Genomic DNA, 23303 nt, shown 5'->3' with positions numbered 1-23303 from the left:
GACCTCCTTTTAGAATCTTCATCATCAGACTCATGGATGCTTTCAAAATCAAATTCCAAATCAGGAACCACCTCTGTATCATTAGCCTCAACCACTATGTCATTTCCATTCAAATGATCAATTCTCCTACCCACATTTTCTTTCTTGTGATTGTCTACCTCCGACCATTCAACATTTTTGTCCACATTATCATGAAATATAGCATCATCAGCATCATCACCTATTTCATAAACTGAATCAACAGCTAAAAAATAAGTCTCATCACTGGAATTGGAATCGTTATTATCACCTATTTCATAGTTACCATTATTAACAGCAGACCCTCCTTCATCTTCATCCCTAATGTCATTGTTACCATCACCATTTTGGGGTTCATTTTCAATCTCATTTACCTCATACGGATCATAACCAAGTTGTTGCACTATAATTTCATGAAAGGATACTTCAAGGTATAAGTTAACTTCCTTGGTTGGTCCAGCCTCCCCCTTAATATAACCATTCAACTCCCTACTATTATCTATCCTCTTAAAGGTGTTATTTTCCCAACCATAATACACCTTGTGACCCTATATACCAGTACCCTTAATTAACCTATCCACTTTAGAAACCCTTAGATCTATACTCTCAACATAGCCAAAAACACACAAATCTCCACCTTCGTAATGGGGATGAGGAGTATACGATATGAGGCCTCCATGATGACATCTTAATATAATAAATGTGCTAGCCATTTCTGGTCAAAGAAAACAATATATATCAACAAAAAAAGTTGTGAATCTTCATAATTTCATGCAGTAAACTGTTGTCCCACACAACAACCTTCTAACAAGGGACCACTTTAACACTTCAACCATACACATGGCTGAATACAACCAAAATTTATATTATTGTTTCTTTCACCATAGATTATAGTCAAGCGACAACTATTATACAAACATAAGGGACACATCTACCCTATAATAATGAAACCAAGGCAAATTTTACATTTTTTATTTATACCGATACAAATGCCCAGATCTGGAAAAAGAATAGCCATAAATTATAGTCAAGAGCCACTTCAAAAAGTACAAACACAAGGGACCACATATAGGGTATCTTTCTCCAAAAAAGACATATCTTTCTGTAATTGTTGATTTTCGGTATAGAACAAATACCATAATTTGGGGATGGACAAGTGTTGTGATCTTTCTTTCGCAATACCATTTTTTTCTTCACCTAAAATGCTCCATGGACACCATCTATGCCCTCCTTCTTGCCGACAGATGCTCAGAATTATAAAGGTGAGATTGGCAAAAAAAATATTTAGGGTTACAGAGAGAGAGAGGAAAGGAGAAGAATGTTGGTCTGGGTATTACCCAATTTTCATCCATTACAAAATGGCTCTATTTGGTTTGACCTGTTTTTTGTTGGGTATAAAGTTGGATCTGATGAAGCATATTTCTCACGTGCCACTATCCATACAAATTAAATAATGTTCCGTCAATTGTCCTTAATTGGCCAAAATTCAAGATATTGGAGGATAAAATGTGCTCTTGGTGAAACTTTGGGGACGAAATTGGTCAGGAACCCAAACTTTGAGGATGAAAAGTGCATTTTTCCTCTACAACAACTACTATATTATCCACGGTTTGCTTGCTTAGGATGAAGCTACATTAGGCTACTCTAGTCAACTATCTCATTAGAGGCCTAATTGTAGCCACTAAAATTTTTGTGACCACTTTGTATATGACATTGCACAAAGAAATTGGCCTAAATTGTGCTACTCTTTCTAGTCCTTCCATTTTCAGAATGAGGGAAATAACTATAGTCTTCATATCTGGTGGGATCCTCTTTTAACAAACGAAGTCTAATACGAATGCCGTTGTATCGTTGCCCATAAATCCCCAATATTTTTGTAGAGGAGTATCTGTATTCCATCCAGCCCTGGAGCTTTATTTTCTTTCATATCAAACACTACCTTTTTTACTTCTACTAACCTCACATGTCTAAATAGACTTTGAAATTTTATGTTGTCTACCTTCAAATCCTTGGTTTCTCTAGAATAAGAAAGATAATTATGAATAAAAAAGAGGTCATCCCTTCTTATTTTCTAGAGATTAATATCTTTAAAGGACTTGGAGAGGAAGAAAAAATTAACTCTTCCTCATAATTACCTTTTGGTTAGTTGAGTAGTATTGAGTGGTAAAGACAAAGAAGTAGGATGGGTTCTTAAGTGTAGACTAGATTTGATCCATTAATTAAAAAGGCTTTGGGATCATGCTAGTTTTGATTAAGTACTCAATGGTGAATTATCGGGATGGAGTATGGATCTATCATAGTATGTTGAGCAGTGTAGTGGAGTAAGTGCTAGAAAATTTCCTAAAACTCACCATTATTATTTTTTCATTTTTCTTAAAATTAGAAAACTAAAACTTGGTGTCCAAAACATAAAATAAAAAGGTGAAATTTTGTAATTTAAGATTATCAACTCACCCTTTCTTTTCTAAGAAAATCAAAATGACAAAATTTTGGTGTCTATATCTTAACCCTCTTTACGCCCTCTTTATCGAAAATGTGAAGCAATTCTAGACAAAGATTTAATATTTTAAAAAAGAGTTGACTGAGTTCGTCTAAGAACCGCCCATGTGTCCCACTTGGAGAATTAGGTCAAATATAGTTCCAAAAAAATATTTTTTTTTGGGGTTTTCTAGAGGAGAGAGTGTCGCCACGCATTGGAGAACTAGCCCACCACTTCACATGTCCCTAACTATTACATCGAAATGAAAAGGAAATTACAAAAGGTTGCAAGAAAGAAAACCTATAATATGTTTCCAGCTACGAACTCATGCTCACGAAGGCTAAATATTGGCATGTCTTAGACTCACAAAGGCTGTCTCTTGTATTGATGAAATGCTGATACTAGATTGGTAGACTTGTGCTCATGAAGTTGAAAAAGGTAAAAGTAAAATGCTGAATTTGTGCTTATGAAACCCATAACTATAATTTGATAGACTTGTAATCATGAAGTCTGAATGACTAAATTGCTGGATGTGTATTCATGAAACCTAAAAATAGATGCTAGATTTGTGCTTCAAAACCTGTAACTAAAAAATAGCAGCTTGTGCCTAAAACGACTGTCGAAAAAACTGAACTGGTAGACTAGTGCTTACGAGGCTTGAATAACTGAATTGGTGGACTTATTCTCACAAAACCCAAAAAGTAATTGCCAAATTTTTACTCATGAAATTCATAACTAAAATTTGACAGACTAGTCTTCTCAAAACTTGAATTACTAAATTGATGAACTTGTGCTCACGAAACCTAAAAGGTAAATACTAGATTTGTGTTCATGAAATCCATAACTAAAATTTGACAGACTTATACTCATCAAACCAGAATATTGACTTGGTGGACTTGTACTCACGAAACACATTTAACAATGAAATGAAATTGCATTAAAATTGAAAAATCATATTTTAACTCTACAAAATGTAAAATCATATAGGAGGATAACTTTGATTATAAGCTTGCATCTTTGAAGAAAATAGGGGCTTGCCCTAGATTGGAATTCAAGATCTCACTACTCAATTATTTCTTTTGTCAAGTTAAATAGGACTTAAGGTTGTAACATGGTCAAGTTTGAGAGTGATGAAGGTTCACAAAAATTATTGCATAGTTTTAAAAATCCTGTGATCACTTACAATAAGAAACTCTAATATGCAAACAATAGACTTTTTCTAAAAAAATTCGAAAAATAAATAATGCAAAAGACTCAAGAACTTGAAATTTTCTCTTGGCTTTTTCTCCTCTTTCTTTTTTTTTATTTTTCTTCTCTTTTTTTACTTTCTTCTTTTTTTGGTCTTCCTTTTTCTTTGTTTCTTTTTCTTTGATACTCAAAGCATAAAATTTTCCACAATTTAACATTAAAAGGACCTAAATATGAAATCTAAGAAAATAAAAATAAACTTGATAGATAACCTTCATTGATTTTAAATTTAAACAGTTAATTCTTGAACAATACGACTCCCAAAAAACTCGCTTAAAATCTTGGGCTACTTGTTCTAATATAGATTGCATTTAAATGTTACCACAGTGTGAAGTGTAATCAACGGGATGGACTTAGCAAACAAAATTCTTTTCAAAGGTTCAAGAGAGTTTACAAAGGAAAATTATTTTTGGATGGTAGAAACGATATCCTACTCATATTCCCATCATTCATCAGAAATAATTGAATTGTTAGAGCTCTTGTTCAAATCTTGTACAATATTGAATGTCGCATTTGATGCATTCATGAGATCAAACATGTGAATTTTACTTTCCTTTCAAATCAAAGCAAGATTGTCCAATATAAAATGACTATTTATTTCAAAAATAGGAAACATGAACTATTGGAAAAAAGGAAATTAAAAATTCTCCTAGAAGGCTAAGATTAGGAAGAATGCTCTCATAGACCATCATCACTTTTCTCCTCTAGTAGCACCTTAGGCACGATTAGAAAGCGGGTTGTTGTTAACATTGGGTTGCTTAGCTAGCTCTTTTAATCACGGTCTACTTGGCATCTATCATGTATTAGATCATATGTTTCAAATGAATGCACCTTTCAGTAGAATGCCTAACTATACCAGTGATAAGCACAGGTTCCATTTGATTTGAAATATTTGGGATCCTAGTACTAAAGGGGTTCCACAACACTTATCCTTTATTGAGCAAACAAAGCCTCAAAGAATTGTGTGTGTGACATAAAAAGAGGTGTGAAATTTCTAAGAGGTTTATTGGGAACCTACTATTGGGTGAGATAAAACTGTTGAGAGTAAAAACCTTAAGGTTGGAAGTCAAAATAAGCTTGAAGGTTGTTGACATAATAAGGTAGTGGTGGTGTGCCATATGGTTGTATGTAGGATGGATATGAATTTTGTGGAGGTGGAAATGACATGTTGAGGTAGGATATGCAAATTGTTGATGGTTAGGAGAGCATGGAATGCAATTTGTGGAGTAAAGTGACCAGCAACCATATTACTTTCATTTTCTTTCTTCAATTAGAATATTGGCCCTTTACCACTAAAAGAGAAAAAATTTACATTCTCGGGGATTTCAGCAATATGTCCAAAATGTATTCCCGTTACAATTAATGAACCGGCACAAATCATTTCAGAAAATGGATGACCGTGTATGGTTAACAATTGTTTATAACATGATTCCTACTTAACATGAATGAAAAGTTTCACCATCTTAGATTCTTTGATAGGAGGTTGTATTTGTGCTACTATATCTCTCCATCTTTGGACATAATCCTTAAATGACTCACTTGGCTTCTTAAATATATACAACTATCCAAGTCTATTTGATGAAATGGTTAGCAATATCATTCCAAGTATGATAGTTACTAGATTCAACTTCATTTACCATTATAAAGCAGTACCAGATAAACATTTTTGAAACAATTGCATCCCTAGCATAACTTCCTATTTCATTAGCATAGATTTTCAAATGCAACAAAGGATTGCCAACTCCATTATACTTGGTGAACTCAAGTATATTAAATTTGTCAGAATATTTCAAATTTGGGAATAGAAGCAAATCAGAGAAATGAGTGCATGGGTATGAATTTAGTCATTGTAGGGATCGAAAAGAATCCTTCAATGATTGCACCTTCAAACTTAATGCTTTAGCCTCCTCAGATTGGACTAAAGTAGGTTCACTAACCACCACATTCTCAGTGAAAACTAGGGGGATAGAGATAGTGTTAAGAACAAAGGGATTGTGATTGTTCAGAATTGGGATTTGACCAATTGAAAAGGTAGGATTAGGGTTTGAACTCTAGTCATTGAGATTCAAGTCTTTGTGAGGTAGGAGAAGGATAGAAGTAATTAGGGTAAACATTGGAAGGACTTTCATATCACTAAAGTTTTGGTCAAGAAGGCTCTGGATTATTGGATAGAGTAGGTAATTTGTGGATTAACTTGAAGGTAAAGATTCATCATATTCATAAAATATTCCATTTTTGCAGTCATGTTTTTCCGCCTTTTGTTACATTAAAGCAAATTTATCCCTAGAAACAAGCTCATGGGCATTTGAAGGAGTGGGAGGAAAGTTTGAGTTGTTCTGTTCAGTAGGCATGACTTATTTTGCTATTGATCGACTAAGGATAGGATCACGAGGTGGGAGAATTGGCGTATGACGAGTTATTTTTGAAAATTCGTTCAAATTTAAAATAAGATATATGAAAAGTGTGACGCCCCCACTTCTCCCTAAGGCGAACCAAAGGGTATCCGCGGGACGCCTGCCTAACTCTCGTCAGGACTCAAGCAATTCCATTCAACTTATATCCGGACCACACAATACAAATCGATAACTTAGATACAATAATTGCGGAAGTGTTCAAACTTAATAACAGTTATCCATTTTTCAAACCACCCGTCAGCATACATAATACATTTCGTCCAAAGCCAAAGGCATAAACAAAAGTAATAGCAACTCTAAAACAAAAGCACATCAAGAGGGTTGCTCCATTTTACCTCTGAACTCAACCTGTTAAGGAAAACAAATCTACAGGGTGAGCAAAACGCTCGTGAGGCCAAGAACACACATGCAAACACATAGTTCAGATAACAATCCTAAATAACAATTCAGGTATTAGCTTGCAAGTAATTAATAACACCAATAAACTGTAACCAGAAACAATTCAAGGATATAGAAGCTCTCAGGAGCTAAATTCCACATTTGCCGATACCATTTATATATCTTTCCGTGATGACTCTCCGTCAACCGGATTGATATTTTCATATCCGTAGTTCACCACTTACTTCCCATCCGTCCACCATACACCACTTCGGGCCCGCACGACATTTATAAGGCGATACTTTACGAGTATGCCAAGCGAGATCTCTCAATAGATCAAGCTTATCATTTGAATCTCATGGTTCACCGAGGTTCCCGACCAAACCCATGTCGGCTCGAGTTCCAAGGTCGGCCTATGAGTTTGGGCGTCCCCCATGTGTCATGTAAATGTCGAGGAGATTCACTCCATCGACGTATGCAATCATAGCATACCATTTCATGTATTCAAGCATTTGATAGGTTTAAGCAGGCATTTCAAGTGATGTAAACCAAGCAAATCATGTTAAGCATGAGTCATTCGTTTCAAATGAGAACGAGTGCGATCAAGTACACACTCGACTCCATTTTGTCAAAATCAGTTAAGCTAAGCATGAAATCAGGTGAATCAAGCATGAATCAAGACTTTAGAGTTCAAGTAGGCATACACTTGACACTCACCAAGTTATGCAAGCTAGTAGGTTGGAGGGAGAGTTCAAACTTCCACAGTAGGGTCCTCTTGGAGGTCCTCGTGCGTGCCTGAACATCGTATATTAGATAATTACTGTAGGTCCCCAAGTGGTGAGAAAGATTGAGCACGAGTAAGGTTCGAAAATAATTGAAAACTTCGTTTGACTTGCCTTTGAAGTTGAATTCTCAAAAGGGTGTAAAACTTAAGTACAAAAATTGGATTATTATCCTTAAAATCATTGGTTGGAAACAAGTACGAGCGAAAAGATTGCAAAACGAACGATCGAAATCGAAGGAAGGCTGGCCACATCACAATCCGGCCGGAACCTGGCCGGATATCTGGCCGGATTTCTGGCCGGATTGGAGGCAGTGGCTAACCCCTTTTTTTCAATTTTGGCCACCAATCCGGCCAACAATCCGGCCAGAAACTGGCCGGATTCAAGACCGGATTCTGGAAAATTGTTCCTTCGCGGATTTCCTTTGAAATTTCAGAATTTTCGATTTTTGGTCAAATTTTTGAAAAATCATAACTTCTTTTCTACTAATCGAAACTTGATGAATTTGGTACCGTTGGAATCTTCTTTGAAAGTACTAAAAGTTCTTAGAAGATACCGTTCCATGAATCTAAGTGGAAGGCATTCAAAAATGAGCCTAAAGTTGCTGTTCTAGATTGCTAGGATTGAGCCGGGTTGGTTTTTCGCTAACTTTGGAAATTCGGCAAAAATCACTCGTTGGAAACCGGCCCTTGAAACTTATAACTCACTTAGAACTGCAAGTAAAGTTTTGGATGGAACAAGCGGCTCAAGAATCGGAGTTTCGAGTACCAAGATACGGTAGCTCGAAGTTGGGGAAAATTCAAGATTGTTACAAAATTTCCAGATTTGGTTCCAATTTTGGACCTTTAGTTAAGTGCCTAAACGGACTTGGATTGACACCAAATTTTGTAGTATAATACTTCCATATGAAGGTTATCTCTCTATCAAATTTCATGGAAAAATACCCTCGGAATGGTGGTCATTCAATCAACCAAAGTTTGGAAAAATCCTTAAGGCAATCTGTCCAAAGCTAAGGTTTTCAAAAATGAGGCAGTCGCCGTATTTTGATCATAACTCTCTCAATTTAACTCGGAATTGGAAGTGGTTGATAGTGTTAGAAAATAAATTCACAGGGCTACAACTTTACAGAAGAAATTGTTTCAAGTTTCAGCATGCAACTGGTTCAAAATCAAGCCTCAAGTTGCAGCATCATCAAATCATTTCGGCAGAACGGAGAAACAGGACAGCCAACTTCAGATGAATGGTGTGGCTCACACACATGAAACCAGAATGTGCACTATACACCGTTGGAAACATGGGAACGTCTAGTTTCAAATGCCGCTAACGGCACTTGATTTCGATGTCGGAGTACAGAGTTATGGACGAAACACGAACACTGGTCTGGTTACGACGGCAACCGTTTTCCCAAATTACTAGCTTTGGAAATAAATTCGTTTGACCCATCAAAACTCAATATTTTTCAATGAAATTTTGTACACAACTACTACAACATATATACAACATAATCAAGCCATTAAATCCTCAAATTTCTGCATTTAAGTGACCGAACAGAGCAGGGGTAAAATGGGAACTTTTTGTTTCAAGAGTTCAATAACGTTTCTGGTAACAAAGCACCTTTAATCTACTTCCTTAAGCTCTAATTCAGCAAATAAACCATCATCAAACATCATCACAGCCATCAACCCAAAGTGGGAGTTCATAGAGCCCACATTTCCAACAATACAAGCTATTAAAGTAAAGATTCCAACTCAAATGCGTAAATCAACTTCCATAAGACAAGTTGAAGGTGTTAGATTGCTACCTACTTTGATGGCTGGTTTGGACAGATTTTTCGGTCCTTTGAAGCTTGAAGAAACCGTGAAAGCTCCTCCCTTTTTCAGCCTATGTTGTTGTCCAAGTGAAAAGCTAAATGAATGTGAAGTTTGGTGAGAATCTATGGAAGTTTTGGTAGGAATTTGGTTGAGTTTTGGAAGAGAAGAAATGGTGAAGCTTCGGTTGTTCCTTTGCTGCAGTCTAGCCGTCCATTGCAGCAGAGGAAAGGAAATGAATTGCGGTTCCGAAGCCTTTGCGTATAAGAGACGCTTGACGTCAAAAATCTTTTAATACGTCAAATCAATTATAACTAGTACCCTACACTCGCGTTTTGTGTTCGATTTCTCTTACGTTTGTTGCACTAGTGCACTAAACCTCTAGGGCACTTACATTTGTATAAATATTATTCATTCCTAGTTGTCTCAAAATAATGGTCCAAAGTCTCCCAATTAAGCGCGCACGTGAAAACACGTATTTCTAATTTAGGCGCAATAAAATTGAAACCTTTGAAAAATTCTTATAACGATTGTACCACTAGTTATTACTTGTGTGTTTAAACCTAAAATTGTCTATTTTAGGACCATTGTATATGTCTTAAATTTTTAGCTTATTGCACTCCCAATTGGCTAAAGTTGAAATACGTTTTCACTTTTTCACTAATTAAGTTTTTATGAAAATATTTGTTTATTCATCTATATTTTTATTTTATTTTTTTTTTAAATGAGACACTTTAGAAATATAACGAACTATAAAATCATGTACTTAGATCTAATAGGCTAGAAAATATTATTCGTGGCAAAAATCCAAATAAATAATTAATTGAGCCAAAATTAGGGATTTTAAAATAATAGAAATTTCGAGTCTTCACAAAAAGTCATAGAATTAGAGAATAAAATAATATGCCAATAAACACAATGCATGTGAAAGAAGAAGAAAAATAACTCAAGTAAATAAACATTCAGCAAAAACAGATGCGTGTCCTATAGGGGGTATCCTTTAAAGCCAAGGACAAGGCTAGTATGCATGATTATATCCTTGTGGGTAGGGTACTATACTGTATTTGTTAACCCTTCTTGATTATAATCCTCAATTAGCTCATTTAAATACACCACTTGCCTAACTAGGCTATAAGCCTTTAGTACCACATTTTGACCATTTGAACTAATTACTATCTTGAAATTCACTTGGTTTGATCTTTCTTGAATTTTAATGCTCATGTGCCATGGTGATTACCAATCATCTAATATGACGCCCCCACTTCTCCCTAAGATGGACCAAAGGGTATCCGCGGGGCACCTGCCCAACTCTTGCCAGGATTCAAGCAATTTCCGTTCAAGCTTATTGCAGTACTAGACGTCACGACTAGATAAAATAAATGCAATTAGTGCGGAAGCGTTTAAACTTAACAATGCTTAACAATTGCCCAATTCTTACATCGGGTTTCCAAAATACAGCCCAAAAATCAAAATATACAATAACCATAATGTCTAGTCAATATCGCTGAAATCCTATTACAAAAGTGCCACAAAAGTAGTTCTCCCAAGTTTCAATCCATGTCCAATCCTGTTAAGGAAAATAAATTTACAGGGTGAGCAAAAACGCTCGTGAGGCCAAGAACACACATGCAAGCACATAATCCAAATAACAAGCCCAACTAACAGGTCAAATAATAAAGTGCGGGTAATTTACAATTTCAATACAATATAAACAGAAACAATTAAAGGATATGGTAGCTCTCAGGAGTTAAGTTCCACTTGCTTTGCCAATGCCATTCGTATACCTTCCCGCGATTACACTCCGTCACTCGGGTCAGTATTTCAAATCCATAGATCACCACTTCTATCCGTCCACCGTGCTCCGCACCGGGCTTGCATGACATTTATAAGGCGATACTCAACGAGTATGCCAAACAAGATCTCTCCAATAGATTAAACTTATCATGTGATTCTCATGGCTCATCGAGATTCCCGACCAAACCCATGCCGGCTCGAGTCCCAAAGTTGGCCTATGAGTTTGGGCGTCCCCCATGTACATTTAGGTGTCGAGGAGGTTCACTCCAGCGACGTATGCAACCATAGCATACTATTTCATGTAATTCAAGCATTTGATACATTCAAGCATTTGAACTTTCGAGCATTTGACATATTCAAACATTTCAAGCATGAGTGATTCATTTCAAATGAGAACGAGTGCGATAAGTATACACTCGACTCCATTTTCAAAATCTCAAGTCATCGATAGTAAACAAGCATGTATAAAGATCACAGGAGTTCAAGTAGTCACACACTTGACACTCATCAAGTAAACAAGGAAGAAATGTCACTTGAAGTTCAGACATTCACCGTGGAATCATCTTGAAAGTCCTCGTGGGTGCCTGAATAATTGATAATAAACTATCATTTATAAGTCTCCATTATCATGGAAGATCGTACACATGTACAACCTAGAAATATCGTGAAGACGAGCCCTAATTCTTCTTGTAAATCGAGGGTTTAAAGTAGGGTCCAGGAACACAAGAAAATCCAATTTTTATCCTTAAAATCATTGGACGGAAGTAGGTAGGTATGAAATCATGAAAATCATTTTTCAAATAAATGACTGAAGTCTGACGAAAATGTGACACGTCACAATTCAGCCAAGAACTGGCCGGATGTCCGGCCGGATTCAAGGCAGGGAGCAACCGAACCTTTTTTTTCGAATTTAGGAGCATTTTTGGAAAAATCATAACTCATTTTCTGAAAGTCCAAAATTGGAAAATTTGGTACCGTTGGAAACTACTTCTAAAGTACTAAAAGTTTCTAGAAAACACTTTTCCTTAATTCCAAATGGAAGACATTCAAAATTTAGTTCAAAATGGATGTTCTAGAATATCAAGGCAGATTTGGGTTGTTTTTCAGCAAAGTTTGGAAACTCGGCAAAATTCACTCAATGTGAAATAGCCTCTCAAATTTGAAACTCAATTAAAATTGTAATCAAAGTTTAAAAAAAACAAGTGGAACAAGAATCGGAGTTTTGAGCACCAAAATATAGTAGCTCAAAGTTACTAAAATTTCCTTGTTAAACAAGGGTTTTCCAAACTCAAATCATGAATTTTGGAAGTTTAGTTGAGCAGCGAAACGGACTCAGAACGGCACCAAATTTGATATGATTATACTACCATATAAGATATATTCCTCTACCAAAGTTCATGGATAAATAAGTACGGGAAGTTGGTTAACCAAATCACCAAAGTTTCTAAAATTTCAAGGCAAATCTGCCTTGTGTATAAAATGTCCTTTTCTAAACTTTTGGCCACATGAAATCCTTGCAAACATGGTACATTTTGGTAGAAAATGTTTATTAAACATCCAAGATATGTTTAATGGGTGATTAACACCAAGAATTTTCAAATAACAAGTTCCAAACCATGATATAAGCATTTACTAGCCCAAAAGAGGGTTTCAACCCCTTGAGTCAGTTTCGAAATACGGCCACAACTCAGTCAATTCAACTTGGAATTGAGCGTGGTTAGTGGCGTTGAAAACTAGATTCATAAGACTACAATTTCTTAGAAGAAATTATTTTCAAAATTGGTCCATAACTAGCTCACATTTGAGCATCAATTCACTATTCAAAACAGAGCTCCCATTGTAGACGTGAAACAGGATAGTCATGTTTAAACAATTGGTATGGACTACTCATGTGGAATCAAAATGTGCATTCTATACCATTGGAAATCTGGGAATGTTTAGTTTCCATTTCCACAAACGGTACTAGATTTCGACATCGGAGTAAAAAGTTATGGCCGTTTGAAAAACACTCCCAGGGCAGTGACGGGAAAATTTCCAGATTTGCTGAACTTCCGAAATCACAACGTTTGGCCAACCAAATCACGTTATTTTTTTATGAAACTTTTTACACAACCCACACAACATATATACATCATAAATAAGCTATTAGAACCACAAAAAATCACCCTAAGGGTCACGGACAATATAGGGGCAGAATTGGAAAACTTTCACCTTCACTCCCCTTTGAGTTTCTACCAACAATACAATATTATTCCACTAATTTAAGCACTAAACCAACATTAATAGCATCATATTTCATCAAATCATTCCATCCAACCAAAGTGGGAGTTCATAGAGCCCACACAATAATTTTTTCAATATAAACAAGCTACCCACATGCATGCATGAGTTTATATGTGCACTACTACTTCCATAAAGCAAGATTTGAAGAGTTGATCGTGTTTTACCTTCTTAGATGAACTAAGACAGAATTTTCAGTCCAACAAAGCCCAAGAAAACCATGGAAAGCAGCCCTCTTTCTTAGCTTGATGTAATCTCCAAGTGATTAGCTAAGTGTGGTTGAAATTTGAGTTGAAATGGGTAATGATTTTGTGAAGAAATGGAGAAGGAAAATTGAAGAGCTCCTTAGTGTTTTTCCTCCTTGGTTGGCCGGCTGAATGAGAGGGAAGAGAGAGAGTGTGTTTGATCAAATGAATCTTCCAAGAGAAGCTTTAATGTGTGGTCCAAAATTGTCCAAAAGTCAACTCTCTCCCCGCGCGCGTACGCCCGCATTTTGTGCTCAATTCTGCTCGAATTTGTTTCACTAGTGTACTAAACCTCTAATACACTTGTATTCATATTAATATTATTCACTCTTAACTGCCCCAAAATAAGGGTCTGAAGTTCCTCAATTAATCGCTCGCATAAAAACGTGTACTTCCGATTTAAGCGCGATAGAGTGAAATCTTCAAGAAATTCTTATTACGATAGTATAACTAACTATCATTTGAATACTTAAACATAAAAATACCTATTTAAGACTAATATACAAGTCTCCAATTTTCCAATCTCATTATATCCTCAAATCGATTATTGTCTCCAAACGCTTATTCACTAATCACACTTAACGAGCTTCCAAAAATTAAATTTTGAAACAAGTCACTTTAAAAATATAACGAAGCTATAGACCCATGTAATTAGGTCTAATTAGGTTAGAAAATAATATTCGGAACAAACGGGCCATTAAATATTTAAATAAACTCGAAATGGAATTTAAAATAATAAATTTTTTTTTTTTGTGAATCCTCACATTTAAGATAGTCAAAATATAATCAAGAAAGGTTCTTAACATAACCTTGTGAATTTTCGATCAATTGACTTCTCATCAAGTCATCACTTTAACTTGTACCCTACCCCTTTGGATATTTGAAATAATTTTAACATGCATTGTGTTTTCTAGGTTAGATGCTGACGAATGCGGGGTATACATATAACAATTAGCTCATTCCACAGTTAACTTTTACATTTATAATATTTTAAATACCCCACACGTGATTTTTTGCAAGTATACGAGTTGAGAGCGAGTGTAGGGTATTAAGGGTCGATCTCACAAGAAAAATTGTCAATTACCGGTACTACTAAAACTTCTCTATTATTTAGACAACCAGCAAATTAAAGGAAAAAAATATTATAAACTTATGTAAGAAAATAGCAAATGAAAGTTCCTTAGACTATGGTATCCCTAACTATTCATACAAGTGCTATTTTTGGATCATTGAGTAATACTATCTTGGCTAGTTATGGCATAATTTCCTCATACATGTGAAACCTCCTCTCATAGTAAACTAACTATACTTATAACTAATCCATACCTACTCTCATGATTATGAAATTAGCTACAAGTTAATTACTTTTCTGAAATTACGTTAAATGAATCACTACAGCCACAAAGGTGCACTTCTACTCTCGTGAGTGTACACTCTAGGTTTAGCACTTCTTAAACTAGTGTTAAATTTCAATTTTCATTGAACAAACAATACTTTTAGATAATCACAATTAATGGCCAATTATTCATGATTTATGGGAGCAAAAGTTTTAAATAACTTGCTCAAAATAAAAGTATCAAATAGCCAAGAAATTAACACAAAACAATCAGAGAAAGTTCAACCAAAACCCAAGGCATAAACTTTAGAAAGACATATTAAACATAAAATCCAAACTTGTATATTAACTAAACAAAAGAATCAAGTACAAAAGATTAAGAGTTTGGAAAGAAATGTAGCCCTTGTCACATGAGTTCATCTCCTCCATCTTCATCTCCTTCTTCATCTTTGCCTAGTTAAGAAACAAGAAGGATAAACTAACTAGTTAAACTATCCTACACTATAGTAACCTAGTACTAAGAAAATGTAAGAGCTACATTTTAGTGTTATTTCTTGCATTCCCCAAGCTCTCTTGATTCTTGCAACTTCATGGCTATTTGTAGATGAATTTAGTCAAGAAATGAGGCTTCAAACATCACTTTTACAATTGCAAAATAGTTGTCACACGTCCATCAATAGCTGTGAATTATTGGAGGAAAAAAATAAGTTAAGCAAATGGACAGCCATAATTTCTAACCAGAATCCGACCACATATCCATCCAGAAACTGGCCGGGATTGTGCGGCTGGATTGCTCCCTTGCTTTGCTTCTCAATTTCTGTTCAATCTTCAATGTTGTTCCAACTTTGCATCAACTTCAACTAAAATTTTCTCGATGATAGAAGCTGAATTAACTCTTGACCGAAACATAACACTTACACTCCTTTGATTAGCTTTCCAATGCATCAAAAATCACCTCATTTGGATTTGTGTAGGCTGCAAAATAACTGAAATACCCTTAACTACTCAATGCCTTGTTTCTGCTCCGACCATAGAAGTTGGCTACTGTAATTTAGCTTTTCTCACAGGAATTGTAGATCTACGTCTTATTTTCAAAATGGTTCAAGAATCATCTCAATCTATTCATTGTAGCTCAAGTTATAGCCGAAATATAAAAATGTGTCTAAGCTGTCAACTTCCCTTTTTCATCCAAATGAAATCTATTTCCAGCTTCTATAAAAAATTATGGACAAAATGCTAGTAAAAAGGGACGTAAACTTCATTTAAACAATTAACACATTTTAAACTAATTATAGCCAAAATAATCCATTTCCTTCTTATAGCATTGCAAAAGTGATTGAAAATAACCTAAAATGTCATTTTAATATAGTTTAAAATAGTCACTTATCAAATGCTGTGAGAACCCTGAAAAATGGATATATAAACTAGTGCATATTTCATTTGCATTTCTTTTATTCTTGGATAATTTTTTTAGTATTACTTTTAATTGTTCGCAATTAAGTACGTAAAAATAGGTTTAAGTGAAAAATAATATAATTTTCCAAAGTTATGAAATTTTTTGGTTTTATTTGACTAAATTAATATCTTTAGGGTTGGAATAATTTTTCGCCTTAAAATAAAATGTTAGAATACTTAATTCCTTTATGCTAAATTAATGATAATTGAATCGTTAGATTTACTATCTTAAAATAAATCATTTAAGTTCCTATGATTAATTCCAATTAGTTGCTAATGTTAAATGTTAATAAGAATTCCCGCGTTAAGATGAAAACCAATGAATTTTAGATAAATATGATTCTAATATACTAAACATACTTAAGGCGTGAAAATGCGATAAATATATCCTTATCTTTCTTTGTTTTCACAATAAGTGCGTAAAAATAATTTTTATGTGCAAATTGACACCCTGGGATTTAATTATTATTTCACTTGACTTTATATTACTAAATCGATAAATTTCGAATTAGACTAACTCCACTTCTTGAGAAATAATAATTAGAAATTCTAATAACTAATTTAATCGCTAAATAATATAGGAATTACTAGGAACCTTAATATTAAAGTTTAATCGAGAATTATTCGATAAAAATGGTTTAGGTATATTAGGGTATAATTAGGCGTTCAAATCACACTTGGGGATAATTTTTAGAATTAAGGTGGAAGTGAGAAATTAAGTTGAGATTAGGGAGCAGAGTGAAAAGACAAAAATACCTTACCATTCCATGCAAACCAAACAATCCCTCTGACCGCAAGTTCAATTACCGCAACTATCACCAATTCTATACGCCATCGATTCTAATACACGAAACCTCTGCTCCTAAAACCGCGGCACCATATACCATTCTTTCTATTTCACATCTCAAACCACATTTCCGTTTCTGCCGAAGTGCAATCTTTTCCCTCTACACATATACTCAACCTCCACTACCGCAAATCACTTCATTATTCCAGCCTCTACCACAACTACTCCACACCATTCTTCCTCACCTCGTGATCATCGACCAGGAGAGAGAGAGAGAGCTACACTCTGCAAGCCGAGAGTGAGAGTGAGGGAGAGCCGAGCTTCTTGTTTCTTTTCTTTCTGTCCGTAAGCTAGAGAGGGAAGAGAGGGACTTGCGATCCATTCTGCCTTCTAACCGTGAGCTGGTGAAGGGACTGAGGGCTGAACTTTCTCCATTCCAGCCGCCATCCAGAGCAAGGGAGAGAGAGAGCTAGTGGTCTGCATTTTCTGGGCTGCCGAAGGGAGGAGGATTATTTCTGCTGCTAACCGTGTGTGTGAGCTCCATTTGAGGTAACTTCTGAGCTGAAATTAGTTGGTTATAGGCAAGTGAGGTCAGCTATGGACTTGCATGTGGTGCTTGTGAGGTTAGAGGAGGATTTGTGACTTAAGAAATCTGATTTGGAAAAGAATTAAAGCTGTCGAAAGTTTGAAGCTGGAATTGCAGCTTGTTTCTGGAAATTTGCTGGAAAATGGTTGACTTTCACTTGGGTAGGTGCTTGACTAATTAAAATCAGAAGATTAAGCTTTGCATGAAATTATCAGACCGGCTAAGCAAGAGAAATAAAATAAAAAGAAACCGAATCTGCTACATGCATGTTTCATCCGAGACTTGTTGGAAAATTCTGGAATTGTGGATGATAGTAGTTGCTGTCCGAACTTGATTTAAACCAGAGCTGTTAGTAATTTCCATTAATTAGTCATGCATGTTGGTTTTGAGTACTTAATACAAGGTTTTAGCTGAAGAAAATCCAGATTTGCGTCTAACTTAACTGCTGGAAATTTTCTGGAATAGCCGAGAGACTTCATGTTTGTTTGCATTTGTAATTGCTGTCAAATGGGAAAATTTTGTTATGAATTGCATATAGATTGTTAGCTTTAAGTATTAAGTGAAGCTTAATGGAAGAAAATCTGAGGAAAAGTTGAATTGTGGATTGAAACCGAAGGAAAATTTTGTTTATGACTGAGTAAATGCTGGAAAATTTACGTGACTTGCCAAGGGAGTGAAACCAGAATTTGCAGTTGTTTCTGGAATTTTTCATTAGCAAACAATGTTTAGAAATGCATGAAATATATGTGTCTTAAGTCTTGTAAGATATTCAGTTGTAAAGTACTTGATCCGTTGGATAAATTGACCAAAAATGTTGAAACATAGCTGCTGCAATTTTTTCCAGCTTAGCCGATGGTGGCTCTTTTGAGTTTTAATGGAAACTTGGTGAGTGGGCTCTATGAATTCCCACAATGACTTGGATGATCTGATTAGCTAGTCAAGTATTTGCTTGTCGGATTTGAGTACTTAATATCATGTATTAGCCGAGTAAAAGTTGGTTTTATGACCAATTAGCTGCTGGAAATTCTGTTTAGCCGATGACAGATTTATTGTGGTGGAATTATTTGCCAAAATTACATGTTATTTGTTTTATTTCATGTCGGAAAATTTTGATGGCGGGCTCTATGAACTCCCACCCTTGGATTGATGATGGATACAATGCTAGTTTAGTGTTTAAATAGGTAGATTAATGATACCTAGCTAGTCTAGACTCCAAAAGATGCATCGTTCAAAAATGTTCAGATTTGCCCTGTTTTAATCGCACCCCTTTTTGCAAAATTTTGAGAGTTTCATGACTTGTATATCATGTTGATATGTTGAATATCTGGTGTACAAAGTTTCATTGAAAAATATTGAGGTTTGGTTGGTCAAATAAATCGATTTAACAAAGCTAGTAAATCTGGAACTATTTCCGAAATGCTCTGACCAGCTTTCGTATTTCGGCCATAATTTTGAACTCCGATGTCGAAATCGAGTGCCGTCAGCGGCATTTGAAACTAGACATTCCAACCTTTCCGATGATATAAAATTCACATTCTGGTTCCATGTATGTGAGCCAAACCAACTATTTTAAGTCGGCTGTTCTGTTTCTCTGTTTTACAAGAACAAAATGCTGAGGCTGCAACTTGTGACTCGAATTCGAGCTAGTTGTGTGCCGAATTTCAAAATGATTTCTTCTATGAAATTATAGCTCTATGAATGTCTTTTCCAACGCCTTAAACCATGCCAAATTCCGAGTTAATTTGAGTGATCTGTGATCAAAATATGAAACCTGCTCTGCCCTTGAAAACCCTGATTTTTAGACAGATTTGATGCAAGGTTTGGCAAAGACTTGCTAACTGAATATTTTGATGCTAAACACTTACCAAATGTACCATGAACCAGGTTTGGAGGAATTTTCCTTTGACCAAATGTCTGAAATGGAAAAACAAAAGGGTCAAGGCAGTTTTGTCTTAGTATTTGCGAAATTTTAGGTGTTTGATTGACCACCTTTCCGAAGTTATTTTTCCATGAAATTTGGTAGAGGAACAACCCTTATACGGTAGTATTATACTGCTAATTATGGTGTTATTCTGATGCCGTTTCATGGGTCAAATAAATTACCAAAGTTCATGACTCGAGTTTGAAAAACCCATGTTTCACAAGGGAATTTTAGTAACTTTGAGCTACCGTATCTTAGTGCTCAAAACCCCGTTTCTCATTCCCTTTGTTTTGTTATACTCTTGGATTACAACACTATTAGAGTTGAAAATTTCAAAAGCTAGTTCCAAACAAGTGAATTTTGCCGAAATTCCAAAGTTGGCCAAAAAAACCAACCTTAATCTGCCTTATGAACCAAAACAGTAACTTTGAGCCCATTTTTGACTATCTTCCATTTTGAATCATGGAAAAGTGTATTCTAGAAACTTTTAGTACTTTCAAAGAGGTTTCCAATAGTACCAAGTTTTTCAATTTTGGGCTTGTAGAGAGTAAGATATGATTTTTCAAAGATTATTTGTTAAATCTGGAATTTTCTAACTTAAAGGAAACTAAGGGGTTTCGAACTCTTCATTTCTGTCAATATCATTTGATTGTTTTACATTTGAATCCAGAGATGGAAATCAGATTTGTCTTGTATTTTAAAACTCCACTTTTGAACCTCGAGTTACACGAATTCTTAGGCTCGTCTCCGCGTTAATTTCTTAGATTGCACTAGCGTACAATTTTCATCGAAAACTAGAGAATTCGTAGCGATATTGAGTGGTACTTGAATTATTGTTTGCTCAGGCAATCGAGGAGATCTCCAAGAGGAACTCGGAGCGGACTCCTAAAACTCTTGTTTGAGACCTATTGCGCTTGTTTGACTAGGTGAGTGTTCCATATAGGAATACGTAGTTGAGTAAGTCTAGGACATGCTCATTTCATGATCGTTAAGTATTTACCATACTCGTGCCTATTTAAGAAATATATATATGCATTGCATATCGACATGAATTGGTTAAATGATTAACCCTATCAAATGATCTTATAAACTCAATACGTGCTTAGCCTGCTTGTTTTATGCTTATTTGGTTAAAGTGCTCTTGTGACTCGTTATGTGACAATTTGGAAAATGAGTTCCGATCCATCGAAGTGCGCAGTGTGTACTTTATCACACTAGCCGTTCGAGTGGTGACTTGCGTGAAACATTTTCTCGTGAATCTAAATGTAGTAACGTCGTTGGAGTGAATCTCCTCGACTTTCACATGGTAAAAATGGGATAATGGCCAATGATGGCCTATTAATCTGGCAAATGCCTGCCAAATAACCGTCATTACTCAACCGTTAACCGTCAACCGTTAACCGTTAACCGTTAACCGTGAACCGTTTACCAACCCACATGACTACCTGATTACCTGACTATTTGCTTGCATGATTTCTAATCTATATGATCATTCGATATCCGTGAATTATATGCTCCCATGAAATCAACTTGTATTGCTTACGTGCTAAGTGTCCACTTGATTACTTGATTATCATGAATCACATGTTATATGAAGTTGTCCATCATTGTTAGGCGAGTGTGTACTTTACCTCACTCGACCTATTCAAATGATGAATTTTACTTTTGTCGAATTACTTGATTACCTGTGCATGTTGTAAGCTATAAGCTGAACTTGGGCCCTGCCTCGGTTGCTGACCTACTCGAGCCAGGACTGGGCTCGGTCGGGTAGATTGGAACCCTGGACAACCGTTTCGGTATACTCGAGTACTACCACTGGAGGGATAAGGTGATGGCCAGTCAACCGTGGGGATCCGGGAGTTATAAGGTGCCAATGACCGACAAAGTTCCACTGGAACACCGTATCCTTTCGTGCTTGCTTTACTATTAATAATATTATTGCTCTCCTAGTTGGCATTCTCGGGTAAGACTCCTCATGAGCATTAACCTCTGAGATGAAGCAATCCTTGTAATGTTCTTCTAGTTGGACGAGCCACTATTTGTTTGACTGAAAATTTATGAAAATATAATTATATGGCTATTCATTTCAAAAGTACTAGTTCTACATGTGTTTTCAAGGTAGCAATTACCCGTGTAATGATTATCACCTCATGGTAACATGCCATTGTGTAACCTCGAATCATGCATATGATATGCACAACTTACTTGACCTATTTGAACTGTTAGAGCGTCTTGGAACCTCACTGGGCTGTGTAGCTCATCCCACGTTGTGGTTTTCTTTTACAGGTTCTGACAACTGAGGAAGACTTGAGATCTACTTGTACTTTAAGCTTGTAGTTTGAATTAAACAATGTAGCTTTTGTTTCGGGTTGCCACTTGAAGCTGGAAAGGTGTAAACCCTGGGTTTGTATGTGGCTTGTGCGAACGTATTTGAATTGTATGTCTTGTTTCTGGGGTTGTAATCGGGAAGCTATTTTAAGATTCGACGTTTGGCTATCTTATAGTACTGTTATCTCTGAAGTTAATGTGATTTTAGAAATTGATCTATTTTGGGAGAATCGATGTTGTAATAGATTAGGTTATACTTCGGAAGGATTTTTGCTAACTTGCTTGCGTGAGTCCTGGCGAGAGCTAGGCAGACGGCCCGCCAACCCTCTGGTTCGCCTTAGGGGAAAGTGGGGTCGCCACAGGTGGTATCAGAGATTAGGTTCTAGATCTTTGTAGTGTATCTTAGGCTTTAAGCATAAGATGCCGGACTGTGGAGTTTGATTGTTTAGTAAGTGGAATGTGATCTTAATACTTGATGATTGATTGAGTAATATTGAAGTGTTTGTTTTTAAGTGGGTTTACACACTAGGGTTTCTTATATTGTAAGAAACTGAAGAGAATTGTGTGAGAATTGATTTGAAAAGTGATAGTTAAGTTTTTTGAACATTGGTACTAGCTGATATCTATAAGATCGAATTTGACTGGGTAAATTGTAAGATTCGAGGTATCCTCTAGGCTTGTAATCTTCGTAAGTATATGTATGAAATTGAATGTGAATCTTGGATCGATTGTTTGATTGAGTCATCTTGTGAAATTTCCTTTGAGGAATAGTGGTGATTGAGTTGATTTGCATCTGGAGATGGCCAATCCTAGTGCGAATTGACTTGGTTTCCACTTGACGCTTAAGTGAGCCAGTTGTACATATTCCCTGAGTTTGAAAATGGTACTTGAGGCTTTAACTAGAAATCCCAAGGTTGGTTATTCTTGGAGATGAATGCACTTTAGTTATTGGCTGGTTTGCTAAAGATTTTTAAACTTTGGATAAATGACCTTTGATTTCAACTTGTATTATGACTTGATTAGCTCTAATTTTATAATGGTATGCAACCCAATTGAGACTAGTTTAAATTCTATGTTAACTGTTAATGTGCTATTTGTGAAAATGTCATCTGTGGATATAGTTTTATTGCTCATTTTGAAAATTGTTAAATATACGTGTGCATAGATAATTTTTAGTTTAGTGAGCCATTTGCACATATTTGTATAGATTAGTTGTGAGAATGGAAGGTGGGAGACGACGAAAGGGACGTCAACCTAGACAACCCCGAAATGAAAGAGTAGATAATGGATCTGATATTGACTAAAATGCCGAGCCCAGTGCTGGGAGAGGAAATAACCGAATGGGACACGTTCTAACCCGCATGACGGATATACTAGAGCTCCTAGTAGTTCAACAAGGTCAAGGTGTTGGACATGGAAACCAAGAAATAAGGGAGGATCGAGC

General features: G+C 35.8%; 2 long non-coding RNA genes across 3 annotated transcripts; one reads left to right on the top strand and one right to left on the bottom strand.

Annotated features, from left to right (window-relative positions):
- Positions 1-6288: 6288 nt before the first annotated feature.
- Positions 6289-9391, bottom strand: LOC113691013 (uncharacterized). Of its 2 annotated transcripts, XR_003448530.2 has the most exons (3): positions 9121-9391; positions 7255-7332; positions 6289-6507 (listed from the first exon to the last, which is right to left on the bottom strand). It is a non-coding gene; the product is annotated as an uncharacterized lncRNA (long non-coding RNA). The 2 variants fall into 2 exon arrangements; XR_011814821.1 differs by lacking the exon at positions 7255-7332.
- A 7766-nt stretch (positions 9392-17157) lies between these two features.
- On the top strand, positions 17158-22136 carry LOC140007708 (uncharacterized). The gene is made up of 2 exons (XR_011815066.1): positions 17158-17573; positions 21818-22136. It is a non-coding gene; the product is annotated as an uncharacterized lncRNA (long non-coding RNA).
- Positions 22137-23303: the final 1167 nt, after the last annotated feature.

The sequence above is a fragment of the Coffea arabica genome, chromosome 5c (assembly GCF_036785885.1).
Source record: "Coffea arabica cultivar ET-39 chromosome 5c, Coffea Arabica ET-39 HiFi, whole genome shotgun sequence".
NCBI lineage: Eukaryota > Viridiplantae > Streptophyta > Magnoliopsida > Gentianales > Rubiaceae > Coffea > Coffea arabica.
This window is presented reverse-complemented; position numbering and strand designations above follow the sequence as displayed.